Raw genomic sequence first — 16,133 nt, 5'->3', positions numbered from 1 at the left:
TTTTTAAAGTCATAGAAAACCCATTTAACAATGTCTTAAAACTATAGCATCTTTCTTGGATCCTCTACATTCCTATCTTAATCTTCTGATTCACCACATTTTGGGACAGTTCTCTCTGACCAAATATCAGTTTAGTTACATCCTAACTTCAAATTTAAGGATGCCTCAGTAAGTTGAGAATGTACATGTGAATAAGTATGATGCTAGACAACTATAAGTATGTGTGTGATATATACATGATAGCATATCTTCCAGAACTGAATTTTGAGAACCACAAATCTATAAATTATATAAGAATTTTGAGCATAAGTACCCTTTTGAAATTAATTCATTATTCAAAGACCCACATAATTGTCTCTTTTTGGTACTGGGTATTGAACCCAGGGCCTCAAACATACTAGGCACAAACTCTACCACTGAGCTATACCCACCAATACATACCATAATTTTCAACAAATATCATATACATATTTAGTTAGCCAGTTGTGCTAGTTGGAGTTTAAAATGATCAGTATTAATGGCTAGAAAACACATGATGTGGAAGGTTTGTGGAGAGTTAACAATGCCATATTTAAAGATTTTTTCCATATGATGTTAAAGTTTAGAGTTATTTCATTTAAAGAACATTTCCTTTAACTGCTGGTTATTAAACCATTTTAATTCATATGGAATCTGATATAAGGTAAGATATCAAAATTAAAATTCAGTTGTGAGTGCATATTTAATATTAACTACATAAATATTTTGTAGTAAATAGAAAAAGGATATGTGTTACAGTTATTAGTTGATCTGGGATTTGAAAGAGACCTTGACATGCTTCTGAAGCCTGAAATTAGGGAGAAAATAAAGGTGTGCAAAAATGTATTTTAGAACTATCGAGGCTAACAGATTCTGTATTGGGCAGAATCTCTTTTAAACAAGTTTTAGTATACTACTGGGGTGGGGGGCAGGAATTCTATGGATAGAATACCTGCTACTTCTCTTTAGAATTTATTTTTCTTTGAGAAAGATAGTTATTCTCTCTGAAATTCAATCCTGCCTAAGGAGAAAAGACACATTATTTATTCTATTTGTTTTATGATATACCTAATTGTACAAGGATGCCACATTTACCTTTTACTTTGAAATTTAAAAGCCAGTTATAACTAGAAAATGTTTTGCACTTGCTATCTAGTAGTTGTTCTAAGTGCTTGTCTTACATAGTCTCATTTAAGGTTCCCCCTAACTTTATGACAGATACTATGATTAGAAGTTTTAGTTAATGAAAAAAATCAGCATTTAGCTCTTCAACATCATCCTCTTTTATGGATGAGGAAATGGAGGCTTGGAAAACTAAGGTATTATGTATGAAGACAAGTTATCAAGACTTGTTTCAAACCCAAACAATCTGCTTTTAGAACTTGTGATTTTAACCAAGATACCATGTGAAAAAATATATAGTAAGCTAAATCTCTATCAATTTTCAACTTGGATGGAAATGAATACATTAAATACTTTTTAAAATGACCCATAGAAATCAGTAGACTTAAAGGCAAGACCCAAAAACTTATTAAAAAAGAATTAAGATCAAATGTTCTCTTCTTAATTTGATTTTACTATTAAAATAAATAGTCATTTAATCTTTAATGCTAGCCCTGATTTTAGAAAATGCTTGGTTTCTGAATCTTGGTAGATATGTATAATTGTAAGCCTTATTTAGGGTTAGCATGTTTTTTGCAAGATACAATAGTTAGTATTGATCGATTTAAAAAAAAATAAGTTCAGTCCATATGTGTGTGTTCATTTTCACTAAAGGCGTATTGATTTACTCACCCATACAATGTCAAATTAGACTATATGTTTGAGATTGGTGCATTTTATACTTGATGATTCTAAAGATATTTTTTTCAAGTAGGAAATAGCCTGTCTGAAGCCCCTCTGATCTTGGTCCTAGATTTGAACACCCAAACTTAGATTTCTTACAACCTGCTTTTGATTTTTTGTCACCCTCTGGAGATTAAATAATTATGTGGAATCAGATATTCACAGTATCCTCTTCCTCATTAGTAGTCGAAGCACAAACTTTATTGTCAGTTTGCTGCCTTTGGCTTCCTGTGCCCTTGATGTTCCCACGAGTTTTGTCGCCAAGATTGTAGGAAGATAAAGCCAGAATTACTTTTTTAAAAAGCATGTGAACATCATTAGCAACTAACAGGTGGTCATTTTTTTTTTTTGTCCAGTTTGTCTGTTTAACATGGGAAAAATATGTTCTCTCAATGAGTGGATTCAGAAAGTTGTATTAAAATACACTTTCCTTTTTAAAATATGATTCTAACCTGCCAACAGTATTAAGTATTAATCAGATATTTTAAGATATCAGTTGAGTCTAACAGACAAGAAGCCAGAAAATTCAATGTAAGGGCCAAATCACTGTGGGAAATTCAGGACACCAGTCTGGGATGAGTGTAGGAGAGCAGCTCTCCAGGGAGGGCTGTTATGGAAAGTGGAGAGTCAATCAAAGACGATGCTAACATATTTCTCCAAGAGAAAATCTTCCACTGATGGCAAGGAGGAAAGGCCCAAATATAAACCCAGCATCAGATAACCCTAGAAAGGTTTTGTTTGTTTGTTTGTTTGTTTTTTTAACTTTGCTAAGCTTTACTTTCCAGATGTTTAAAAATGGATCTGATAGCATCCATACAGGATTCAGTGAGAATTTGAAACTAGAGATGTAAATACATAGTTCACAGCAGGCACTCAATAAGTAGAAGCTCTTATTATTATCCTCTGTGTCCCCAAGCAGATGGTACCAAAATGGGCATGAGCCAAGGATGATGACTGGTAGAATACTGGAGCAGGGTGTGTATACTTGACATCCTACTCCCCAAGTGTATAGAAAATAGGGAAAATGAGCCAGAATTGGATATGGGAGTCATAGATACAAAGGCCTAAATATGAGCAGCTGGTCTTTCCCCTGGCACTTCCCCAGGTGAAAATGGCAGCCAGAGTATTCTTGGGAGCAGCAAACCAGAACATAGTTGAAGGGTGCCAAGAGATATCTTGATTCTTTTATGCCCTGAAGAACATGCCATTAAGAAGTTCTAGTTAACAAAAGACTCAACATCTAGCTCTTTTCCTGTTGCTTTAGACAAAGCTCTAGTTTATTCACGTAATGATACATTCATTGTTTTTTGTCAACAAATATAACCTAAAGATACACAACGAAAATTTTCTATGTAATTTGTCTGTGTATCCCTTCTTTAAAAAAAATATTTTTTATGGTTAGATTGTGCTTCAGTAGTGAATATATCATGTCTATCAATTGCCAAACTATAAAATCCATATGTGGAAGAAATTGGACAACTTTTATATAAAACTGAGACTTTATTTAGTATTTTAAGTAAGCACCCCCAAAATGAACATGAGTTATAAGAATGAAGTCAAATGATAAAAGAACTAAAAGGAAATATATTTCCTATTAGCTGTCCTTTGATTAAATTATCATGAAAAACAAATGTGTTTTGACTGAAATCTTCAAGGTTCTTAGATGTGGATTTCTCAATTTCAAATCCCCAAATGATATGTATAATGCAGTTACAAGGACAAAGATTGGAATGGAAAACTTTAATTGAGATATTTATACAAGGAAGGAAATGAAAATGCTATTGGTAGTTAATGTTATCTTTCTTTTAAAAAGTTGCCTGAGGAATAATTATGATTATGTCATGTGAAAACAAGTTTAAAATAGAATGCAATATTTTTTAACTAAATAATTATAATACTGGCTGATGGCAACTGGAAGTAGGCTAATGTTCTCAAAATCCAGGTATAAATTAGTTGCTTAGAACTTGATACATTTTCTCAGGGAAACCATGTACCAGGCACAAAAACACACTGAGCTTTCTTCAGTCACATTGTTTCTAGCAAAAAACTCATTCTGAGTGTGCTATATCTCTGACCCTGAGAGCCCAGACTTCCCAATAGTATTGCTCTCCATCTGGTTTCCCACTTCCTACTACCTCACTTTTGCACCAACTCCACCAATGCAATTAGGAGTCTCAGAATAGCTTTGGCTAGAAGGCTGCTAACCCCTGACCCCCACCCCCTCCCCGTGATGGAAGGAAGAGAATGTAGAACTCCAAGCCAAAAGAAATAGTGGGGAAAGGAGAGAATGGAGGGCTGTGAAAGGTTTTACAGCATGGATAAGAAAGTGAGTCTTCAACAAGGCAGATATTCTTTTTCAGAAATGTGCATAACAGATTAACTCTGGCATTGTCCCAAATGTTTACATTTGATGAATCTAGGTGGTAGATACACACGTGATCATGATGCTATTATTTTATGTTTTATGTATGTTTGTGATTTCCCTGAAAAAACATACACACATACAAACATACACACATAGTTCATCACTTCCTATGTACAGAATTCAATTTAAAAAATACATCTTTTCTATTTACAACTTGAAAACTTTTAAATAAAGATCTAATTTGCCAAATATAAGATACATTAAGAAATTTTTTTAAAAAATTATGTAACTAATCATTTTCCTACCCCCCCAAACATATATATATGTATGTGTATATATATATATGGTATATGTATATGTATGTGTATATATATATATATATATAGTATATGTATATGTACGTGTATATATACATATATACACATACACATATACTCCATGTATATTTATTTATTTTGCATGAGTTATAGGACTACTATGACCTTTCTAGTAACTATGTAAAATTTGTAAGATGTTTATTATTACCCAAATGGAAAACTCATAGTAGTTTCTTGGATAAATATGTAATTAGCAATTGTTTAAAACACATACTAAGAAGCCTGTCCTGGATACTCAGAAAAATACATATTTTAAAGACTTTATTTATTAAGAATTTTGTATAAAACAGCCTACTCCTGCCAATGCATGAAACTAACAAGTAGTAGAAGCCATCTGCTAAGAAAAAGAAAACAATATTAAAATTGCACAAATGAATCCTATCTAGTTTTGAAGAATCAGGAAAGCTCTTACCTGGAAACAAAAAAAAATTCATAATATTTGTGTAGCATACTATGGATTATTATGTTGTCATGAGGACAAGGCTCCCTATTTGGGTGAAATGATTGATCGACTTGACTATTTTTTCTCTAAAACAAATATTGTCATTCTGACACCAATTTCATTCAATATTCACTTTAGAAAAATAAATTGTGGGAATGAAATGTGAAAATAAATGATTTTAGTTTACTGTAGTTACAAAACAACAATATCTAAAGAATAGTTGAGTGCCAATTCTTCACTCAATTGTTTCTCACTATTTAAGGAAGTTGTTTATTTTAAAATATTTCAGTTGGTAAAGAAAAATATTTTAAAATTTAAATTAAAATATATGTTGTTTAGGCTGGAGGTTTTAAAATTTGTCAGAGAAAAACATTAAAGATTAGATGCATACTTGATAACCAGGCATCCAGAGTAATTTGTCAAAAGTGTTATTCACAAAGGTTGTGAGACTACTGTGGTCTTATGTGACCCAGTCGTTGTTCTGACATGTGTTCTCAAGACAGTTAGCAGTGAACCCAAGTTTCCTGGGACCCATAGATTGTAGTTTCTTTAAAACATTTACTTCTCAATGAATCATGTGATAAGAGGACTTAGCTATGAGTTGAGCAAAGAATGTTCTGATTAATACCTCCCTTCCCATCTGAGGGGCTGATCTTGCCCTCTGACCTGTGGGCATCCATGGTCATGTATCTTGTAGCATCAGCTACTCTGAAAGTCTATCTAACCCTATCAGCACTCTAGCACTAGATCACCCCATCTTCCTCCTGACCCTGGCAGCAACACCGTGACCATATTTACCCTCAGATGAACTGCATTTAATCAATTTCTGATTTCATTAGGTCAAGTGGCATCTTTCTTTCAATAATAGGCCAAATACAGAGGGCTCTTTCCTCTAACTCTCCAGCAATATTTCCTTAGCATTAATACGCTACTGTGACTGTAAACAAGAGAAAAACAATGCTCTCTGAGCTCCCCTGAAAGTTTCTCTCTATTCCATGACTACAAGAGGCATAAATTATTATATCTTCTTGTAAAGTAAGGTATATAATATATATTCATTATTGTCACATCAGGTTAAATTACCTTTCTTCAATGTAAAATATTTTCTTATAGTGAATCCTATGCAGAGAAAAAAAACATTATTTTGAACACAAATAATCTCCTCTTTCGAAACACAAACACAAAGTTTATCTGGAGTATAGGAACGTAGACTACTTTTTTTTACAAAATCCTAAAAGAAAGTAACTTGATTTTTAATGTATTTATTTATATGTCCCAAACAGGTCTTAAAATATTTCAATTATAAAAACATAGAAACTGTTAAGACTTTCTTAGAAAATAAATTTTATTTCTTATTATTCATACTTTAATCCAAATACTTTAATTTAAATTACGTATTGCTTTCACCCTAGAGTATGAACCAAATCTAAAAATACCATATTTCTCAAGAATTCAATGAAGTGAGATTCATACCTAAGAAATTTCTAACTTCTTTCAAGAAATGGTATATGATGACTTGGGTAAAATAAGTCTGTTAATTCATCTTTCTGTGATTATTTAAATGGCACCCGAAGACAAATGTTCCTGTTGTCTAATTTTTTCTAATGTAAATAGATATTCCCTATTTATATAAAAAATTAATAGACTTAAAAAATAGAGTCAAAACAGGAAATATCATGACCAAGTAGAAAATATAGGACTGAGATCCTGCTACCACATCTAGTATCCTCAAAAATCCAAAACTGAGATAAAATATTAAGAATAATTCCTTCTCCTTCTCCCACTCCCCTTCTCCTTTTCCTTCTCTTCCTCTTCCTCCTCCAATTAAGAACCACTTCTAATCAAATTATTACATTGGGAATCAAAGGCCCAAGTTCCCCTATAGACAGCTTTTAACTGCCTATGCCCTGTTCCCCAGAATTTACCACCATTCCATGACCCACAGTTTATGTTCCAAGGAAATAGTGCTTATAATCATGATACATACACTACATGATGAGTTTTACCTTTAAGATAAGGTATTCTATTTATTAAACAAACATCCTTTAAGACTAGCTCAGGCCATAACCTCTCAATATTTCTATCATTTTTTAAAGGAAACATGTTTTTTAATAGTAAATTGAAGTTATACCCAACATTATTTATTTATTTATTTTTATGTGGTGCTGGGGATCGAACCCAGGGTCTCACATATGCAAGGCAAGAGCTCTACCACTGAGCTACAGCCCCAGCCCCTCTATCATCATTTTTATGTCCTTTTTTTTTTTATTTTGAAGAGTTACTATGTTTCATATTAATTCTTGAGGCTCTTTAAATTGCTATGACTTGGAATTTTCAAGGTGCTATTAGAGGCAATAAAATAAAAAGAAACTTTGTATTGTACAAAAATAATAATAGTTTTGATAATTCTAAAAGACTCGGAATACTTTTTTTCTTGAATCAATTTAGTTTAAAAAATCTAGATTAACACAAAAGTTGTAGAAATAAAGTTATATTAATGTTGATCTTCAAGTAATATTAGTCTTCAACACCCTCCTCAAAATGTTATGTGAGATTGTATAAAAAATTTTGGGTCTAAGAATCAGAAATTTTGAATACAATTCTTACTCTCAGGATATACAACTATATGATTCGGACAAGTTTCATAAGTTTCCTAAAATTGATTTTCCTGGTAAGTATAATGGGTATTTTTTATATAACTATAATATTATCAGAAATACAAATGTGGATTTGATATGTAATAGATCTAAAGATTGTACACACACACACACACACACACACAACTAAAATATATCTAAGAACTTTGTAGGTTATATATTATGATATAAATATTGTATGTAATGATTTGCATGAGTGAAGTCCGAGTAAACTAATCATAAATTTTTCTACTATAAAACCACCGGTTTCTTTCTTTAGGAATATGCCAAGAATGCACTTTTAATACAGAATTTAAAAATGCAAATTAAACAAATATGTAATTTGCCAAAACTTAATTTTTAATATTGTCATTAACTCAGAGCATAATATATCCTTTAATTTTTTTCTTTCCTTAAAGGACTCTGAGTGTCATGAGGCATAATGTCATTCCTGAATGTGAACCTGACATTATGGCAATCTCTAAATATTAAACTTGGCCAAATGTCAGTTATTTTTTTGCATTACTGCAGAATATAGAATAGTAATACAACTGTAGAATTTTGAAAGAGTTTAAGTAATTTTGCATAAAAGCTAGGGAAGATTTTGTTTATGTTATATATATATATAACATAAACAAAATAAATATGAATATATATATTTAATAGAATAAGCCAGCATCATAAAGTATCTGGTGATAAGGTGATTGATTTTTACTGACTAGAGTAAAAATATGAAACACACAGATACCAAGCCATTTATGAAGAGTTAACTTAAAGTTGCTGAAAATCTGATCTCACCCAAGTGCATTTCATTGGCCAGGTGGCAAGTATACCTAGAGGCCCATCACATCCACTATATCAAAGGGATGGCAGGTGTTATCTGGAAGAGGTAATCCTAGCTGACCAGTACTTCTCTCATTTGCTTAAACCCAGTTCATCCTGATCCATTAGATGGGGAATGCCTGAAGAACATTAACCAGGACCTTCTAAGGATCACCCCTCCTCCCTTATAACCTAGAACAGAGTCTGAAAGCAGTGATGTTTAATATTAAAGGCCTGAGTGAATAAGTAACCTAATGACTGAGGAACCCATCCTGAATTTTATGCCCAAGGAATAAGAGGAAAGGTTGAACTGTGAAGCACTTATCTCTTAATGTGAGTCTTAGTAAGTTCAAAGCCAGCCTCAGCAATATAGGAAGGCCCTACGCAACTCAGCAAGACCCTGTCACTAAATAAAATACAAACAAGGGCTGGGGATGTGGCTCAGTGGTTAAGTGCCCCTGGGTTCAATCCCAGGTAACACACACAAACACACACACACACACACAAATAATAATATCAACAACAACAACAACAAAAGGGGTCCACTATGCCCCCATTACTTGTAGTACAAGTCCAAGTTTCTTAGCATGGCTTGAAAGACCCTTTGTCAATGGTTTATTGTTCCTTTCCAACCTATGCTTCAGTTGTTTCCCCAGTGTTTTGTATATTGAAAGTTTACCAATCAAATTGTTATTCCCCAACTCTTTATATTTCATGACTCCCTGTCCTCTATCCTAATATGTATCCACTTTTTTTTTCTCTGTCATTCTTTCTTCTGTACTTGAAAGACTCCCACAAGTCCACAGTCACATTATATTGTAGAAACCTTTCATTGCTTCCATCACTTCCCTGGCAATCTTCCCCCAATTCCTCCATTTATGTCTAGAGGTCACTTTGAAATATTCCAACCTTTGTCTGAGAAACACATTTCTGGGCTGCTGTTCTAGCACAATGTAGAAGAGTTGGTTAGCATGCACAAGGCCCTGGTTTGATCCCCAGCATCAAAATATCAAAAATAGTTACAAAATATCAAATATTTATCAAAACAATTATCAAAATGACCAGGTGCCGTGACACACACCTGTAATCCCAGTGGCTTGGTAGGCTGAGGCAGGAGGATCACAAGCTTAAAGCCAGCCTTAGCAATTATGAGGTCCTATGCAACTTAGTGAGACCTTGTCTTAAAATAAAATATTAAAAAGGGCTGGGAGTACGTGTTTAGTAGTACAAAAAAAAACTTTCAAAATACTTGATTGATTAATTTTTAAGATAAGGAAAAACACACATTGCCATATCACAAAAATAATAAAAGTAAGTTTTCTAAATAGGTTATGAAAGCTGAGAAACAGCATATGGCTTTGGGGACTTCAACAAGAATTGCTTATATAAAAGAGCTGTCTAGTCTGCCTTTGTGCAGAGTAAACCTGCTATGATTATCACATTGGCCATTGCATGACAATGCATAATTTCAGATGGTGAATATTTATTTAGTCTCATCAATTCCTTCTAGCCTATGATTACAGACAAATACAGAATCAAGACACAAACTTCCAGTGTAACTTTTGCCTGTACCACACCCAATCTTAAACTCTAAACTGGCCTCAAAAAGTCAACAGTTCTAGCCAAAGCACAATAACCAAAAATAAATAAATAAGTAAAAAAAAAAAAGAAAGGAAGGAAGAACAGAAAATAAAAGAAAGGAAGAAAAAATGAAAAAAATCAGTTTCTAAGAATAAACTACACTCACCAAAACAAATAGACAATAGACAAAAGCAATTCCCTGGAAATAATCCACTAATTCCCTGGATATAAACATGTGTAAATCCCATCTGAGACTCTATTTACCTTCTATTTGACTCTTCTTTTAGGAACGTGTAATCTCACATGTAGCTTGTTTTGTTTATTTGTTACTTTCCTTCTCCAAAGACAAGAACGATAGTATTTGATTGCATGAATGATGTTTTATGTGGTTCTTGAGTTCATTTCCCATCAGCCGTTCAGGTTAGATGTCCTAATTCTGGATGAGCCACAGCTTGGCTGTTTGACTCAGAGTTAGCTGCTCTCTGCTGCCTGCCAAAACAATCAAGGCCCACCAGGCTGCACTTCAGTCAAGTTGTTTTTGAAAAATCTCAAAGAAAACAAAAGTAGGCTCACAATCTAGTTCTCAAAAATAGAGGATAATTTAAAATAAGATCTAATTAATCCATCTACTATTGTGAGATTTCACTCACTGAGAAGAAATGGTAATAACTAGATCCAAAATAAAATATTTTCTCAGATCCACTTTTCTTTTTTATTCAAGGAAATGAAAAAGGAAATGGGCTAATGATAATCATTTTCTCAATAAAAACCTTATTCATAAATGTGTACCAAAATATCTAGTCTTTTAAAAATTCATAGGATAGTAATAAAACCAATTGAAGGAGTTTCCTTAAAATTTTAGTAGTGTCCAGATTCACTTCACTTCTTTGGCTTTATTACCCCAAGACAGCTTACATAAGAATAATTAATCTTTTTTCCCTAGTTAGTACCTGGGTTTATTATTGAAATTCCATGCCTTATTTTTAAATTGGGCATAACTGATTTTCACAGAAAGCTTTGGTTGAGAACCCAAAGAATTTTTGCTTAACTCATTTTTATTGAACAAAATCCAGAATTTTAGTCAAGAAGCATTAGATATTAATCACATGTGAGTGGAATCATTGAAATTTCTTTTACCTTCCAGAATAGTGGGTCATTATGGAATTATATGAAGTGAGCTCACTTAATACTCTTTACAATTACACAGAAACAATCATTTTCATAAGTCTTACAAGAAGCTTTAACTACTACCTGAAGAACATTTTGGAATATTAGAAAGTATTATGTTTTGTTATTGTAGATGTGACTTGTGAATTGAGAAAAAAAAAAAAATTCTCAGACTTAGGAGTCACCCTTTCCAGCTTGACGAGTTTTAACTGCTAACAGTTTGTGATTATGTTTTTAACATGAGAAGTAGAGACTTTCCTGCTGAAATATAAATCATTTCTTAATTATTATATTCTTAACTTTATATAAAATAGGAGGAGAAATGCAGTATTTTTAATTGCAATTAAGAACAATAGTTTGTGACAATTTAAGGTGAGTCAGTTAAGGAGAAAATTAAGGCAAATTCCTCCTCTAAATTGTTGTTGCTTTTCTCCTTCTTTTTCTTGTAACCATTTCTCATCTTTGACTTTGAAACCCAACAGTTTAAACTTGGTTCTTATTTCAGTGGGCTAATCCCCTTTCATAAATCATGCTCAAGAGCTGAAATAATTTGCACATCATTTAAAGAGTATTTGCTTTGAAATATTCACCTCAAGCCCTTTTGTATATCCTTTCTCTCTAAAGATTTGTAGTATTTGTTTTGTTCTCTGAGGTATAAAAGACCTGGATAAACTTTATTCCTGTTGTTTCAAGATTAGTTAACGAAAATGCATATTAATTCAGCAGGGATGGGAACAAACCTCAGCAAAGATGATCATACATATGCCCCTTGGGAATAGCAAAGTACAAAATGTCAGTCTTCAAATCTCCTTGGACTTGCTCAAAAGAGTATTGAGGGATTTAAATTTCCAGAATATGTCTACAAATGTAATTTCTTTGTTGTGGAGAACAGGAGCTATACTGATTATTTTTCCCCAGAAAATTGATTCTAATTTGTATTTGAACAAAAATTAAGCTATCCACAAAGTAGCTTTTCAAAAAGACAAAAACTCGACAGAAAAAGTAAATTTAACATGAAAAAAATGTATACCTGATATGCTATTAATTTTTAAATTTATTTGTTAGTAAACTTCAAATCTCAACCTAAAGTTTAGCAGCCCAACATCCAGGTTATTTCCCTACAAAATGGTGTCATTGGAATGACCTCACAAAATTATAAGTAGACATAATTAGGTAAAATGTCACTTTGCATTTATAAACTCCAATTTTACAATTTACTAATAAACTCAAGAAAAAAAAAAAAACAATACTGATTTCTCCAGTTAATACATCCTTCTTGAATGGTAAGATGTGCCTATTCTTTTCTTAAACTGAAAATGACCATAAACTTTTGGCACTTAAGTGCTTATCCAGAAATGACTAAGTGGATTCAGAGGTCATAAATCACTCATATAGATCCAGCCACCCACAGTCTTGTTCCACTTCTCTTCTTTACAAGTGTAGTAATAGGCATTTCCACAGTCCTCAGGGTGCCAAACTTTGCACCATTAGGAAAATCTGCAAGTAGCTTGATTTATCTTCCCCACTCAGTTAGCTAAGACCCAACTAAGTAAAAATCAGCAGGAATGAACTTGACTTGTTAAACTTTTTAATAGGGAGATACAACAATTACTACTTTCTTCCTTTGCTATTTCCATTTACATTGAATGTGAAGCCCCTAGTGAAAAATATTTAGATGAGATCTCAAATTATAGGTGCATGGCTGATGATGCTGACTCTGGGTTTTCATTACACACAGAGGATGGTCTGCTGTTTGCAATTAATCCAGACACAATCCTCCTGGTACTTTGAGAGGAATGTGGAAGAAATAGCCATTTTATAAGTTGTAAACTCCTAAATTACCCTAAATTAGAGACACTATTAATCGGACACTTAGATATAGATAGGATCTGCCTATTGTGTAGGCTCATCTTCTCCTGATGGAGAAATCAATTAAATATTTAGGATGTGGAATACCTTCCAGGTTGGATAATGCATTTCATTTAAATTATGGCCCTCCAATCCGAAACATTAAAGGGGATCTTAACGGATGGAAGCACATTACTGTCTCTTGGATTGGGAGCATTAACACTTTAAAAATGAATGTGCTTCACAGGATTTCCTATTTGTTCCACCAGCTGCCTGTGGATGTGCCAGATAAACAGTTTAAGGATAAGTATGTAAAAGATGCATGTGTAACAATCTGTGTGCTGAGGTGCTCCCTTGTAGAAAGAGTCCCAACTGTGGCCCCTTTGGATTTTTCTCTCAGTGCCTTATTATTCTAAAATGAGCTGGCTCACCGAATGGGAGAACAAGAGGGAAACCAACAGGTGATGCAGTTAGCCTCTTCACAAAAGTTCTGTGTATGTCTAACCCTTTATCATTTCTTCCCATAATTTATCAAAATAACTAATGATGATCACCAGAATATGTTGGGATATCATAGTAGCATTTGAAATACATCTAAGCTTTCCCATTCTCCAAACATGTGGCTGGGACAGAATCCTTTGATTCTCATTCAAGAACCATTGCTATGTCCAATCTATTAATAGCATTGTAAGAATGAAGTTGTTGTGTCTCCCATATTACAGAAGCATGGTGTAGAAGTAGCTGACAAAATGTTTTACTAGACAGAAGGCACTGTTCTAACCCTTTTATGAACCCTCTTATTTAATCCTATCAATAATACTAGGTGGTATAGTGGTCTTATTCCCATTTTTACCTACTATGTAACTGAGGCACTGAAAGTGTGCTCAATGCACCCAAAGTCACACAGTTAAGAAGAGGCCAAGTTTTAATTCAAAACTAAGCAGTCCAGCTTCACAGCCTGTAACCATAACTATGTTCTGTGAAACTGCTGGCTTTTGGAGCTAGGTACAGCATTTCTATAGCCTACTACCTCTACAAACTGAGCTAGTGACTTGACATCACTTGGCTTCTGTTTCAGAGTCTTGAAAATGTCAATAATAATGGTACCTATCTTGCAGAATTATTCAGAAGCATAAATTAAGTAATGTGAGGTTTATAGCAGTGTTTGACACAATAAATATTAATCATAGCATGACCATTAGCACAAGTATTATTTTTTCCTCTAGTATTTTGAATGTGCTCCTAATTTGATTAGGAAAAGGTTACCTACAGATAAATGATTTGAAATCCTTGAAGATTAACATATGTTCAAAAATGGTTTTGGAGGGAGGATGGGGGAGGAGGAGTGGAGGTGGTAGGGAATGCAATTGACCAAAGCTTGTTATGTGCAAGTATGAATATAGAAAATGAAACCCACTTGTATATATAACTATAATGCACCAATTAAAGAAAAATAAAAGAGTTGGGGTCTAGCAAGAGATCATTAAAACACTAGAGGAGCTGCCCTTGGGAGGGACAAAGATAGTTCTTATGGGACCCTTGAGTCAGTTCTCCAGAGAGGCTTGGTCAAAGAACAGGCCTTGCCACCCTCCATCCTTTCTGACTTCCTGTCTCATTCCAGGGGCACATGTTCCCTCATTGTGAGGCCATCCTCCACCAAGCCCTCAGAGTTGAGCAGATACAGACTCCATGCCTTTGAACCTCTAGAACCATGAGATAAATAAGCCTCTTTTCTTTATAAAGTTAAAAAAAAATGTCTTTGGCCTTCAGTGGGGAGAAATAGTCTATTGAGGGCCTTACAGAAGACTATAAATTTCCTGAACTGAATTAAATGTCTGTTCTCATCCATTCTCTGTCTACAAAAGTCTTGACTCACAATTAACATAATGCATAACATAAATATATCATATTAGCTTACCAAGTGAAAACAAATTTACCCAATCAGAAAAAGATGGTAAAGATAATGGTCAATTTCTTTGTTTCTAGCAACAGACTCCTCATGCCAAATCTGATAGAACATATGCTTGGGTGCATATGCCTTGCTTCAGAAGACTGCAGAAATCCCAATTTACTGGTATAATTACATAACTTGGACAGTCATATTTAGTAGTTATGTTTCACAATAGAATATAGACTTACAAAGTTCAATGAAGTTTTAGTAATTTAAATGAAAAGCAATTATTTACCAGTCTTTTGATGGGGAATAAACAAACAAAAGGAAATAAATTTAGGCCTTTCAAAGCTGGATGGAAAAACTATCCCAGAACTTTACACTGTAATCAGTGTCATTGAGAGGTCCTGAGGACTTTTATTTGATAGTATTTGATACCTAGTCTTCAGGCTCTAATACTTCAGACAACTGTTATTATTAGGGATTGCCAAGAAAATTAGGAATTAGTTGGAATCTTTTTTTCTATTCATTTTTCACTCTAAGGCAGAGTGTATTGTAAATCAGGAGACATAAATACATTTACCCTTTCACAATGTTGGGAAGAATATTAGGATAAGATCACAATCTGGTATTTAAAACAACCAGCAACGTGCTTCATTTGGCCATTCCACAATTCCTCCTTATTCATTTGTTTGCTGGCTTCTTTGGAAGTCCTGCGAGTGGAGTGAAGCTCTTGTCTACTCTTTAGCTCTGCTCTTCTGTTGAAACATGGAAAGGACTTGACTTAGATGGATTGATAATATAGGAAGGAACCTGGGCTTCACCAGCTATGTCAGTCATCACCTCTGAAAAGTGGTGAAGAAACTAGGCACACAGAGTTATTCTCACAACATGGAGACTAGAATAATTCCTCTCTATTATCTGTTCATAATATAAGTTGATTAACTCAGTTCAAAATGATCTATAACCAAGGACTGAGAATCCATATTTCAAGATCAAGCAATAATGATATAGACTCTAAAAAGTTCAAGTAGGGGGAGCAGGACCTCAGTGCACATTCCTACCACAAGGCATTGACTGGGAAGTTTCCTTACCCACTCACAGTTTCAAGCACTGGAATTAAGGAGATTCTGTATAGTCT

General features: G+C 33.6%; 1 protein-coding gene and 1 long non-coding RNA gene across 4 annotated transcripts in view; one reads left to right on the top strand and one right to left on the bottom strand.

The window, feature by feature from the left end:
* LOC124106150 (uncharacterized) overlaps positions 1-10,556 on the bottom strand; it is a 155,850-nt gene extending 145,294 nt beyond the window's left edge. The window contains exon 1 of the long non-coding RNA XR_009228557.1: positions 10,351-10,556. This is a non-coding gene — a long non-coding RNA (uncharacterized LOC124106150). The remainder of the gene's footprint in view (positions 1-10,350) is intronic.
* Arhgap15 (Rho GTPase activating protein 15) overlaps positions 1-16,133 on the top strand; it is a 619,786-nt gene that overhangs the window by 314,765 nt on the left and 288,888 nt on the right. The window lies entirely within an intron of this gene.

Source organism: Marmota monax, unplaced genomic scaffold, assembly GCF_021218885.2.
Source record: "Marmota monax isolate L192 unplaced genomic scaffold, Marmota_monax_Labrador192_F-V1.1 WCK01_AAM20220418_F8-fsc00034, whole genome shotgun sequence".
Classification (NCBI taxonomy): domain Eukaryota; kingdom Metazoa; phylum Chordata; class Mammalia; order Rodentia; family Sciuridae; genus Marmota; species Marmota monax.
Note: the sequence above shows the minus strand (reverse complement) of the source record. Positions and strands in the feature narration are given on the sequence as shown.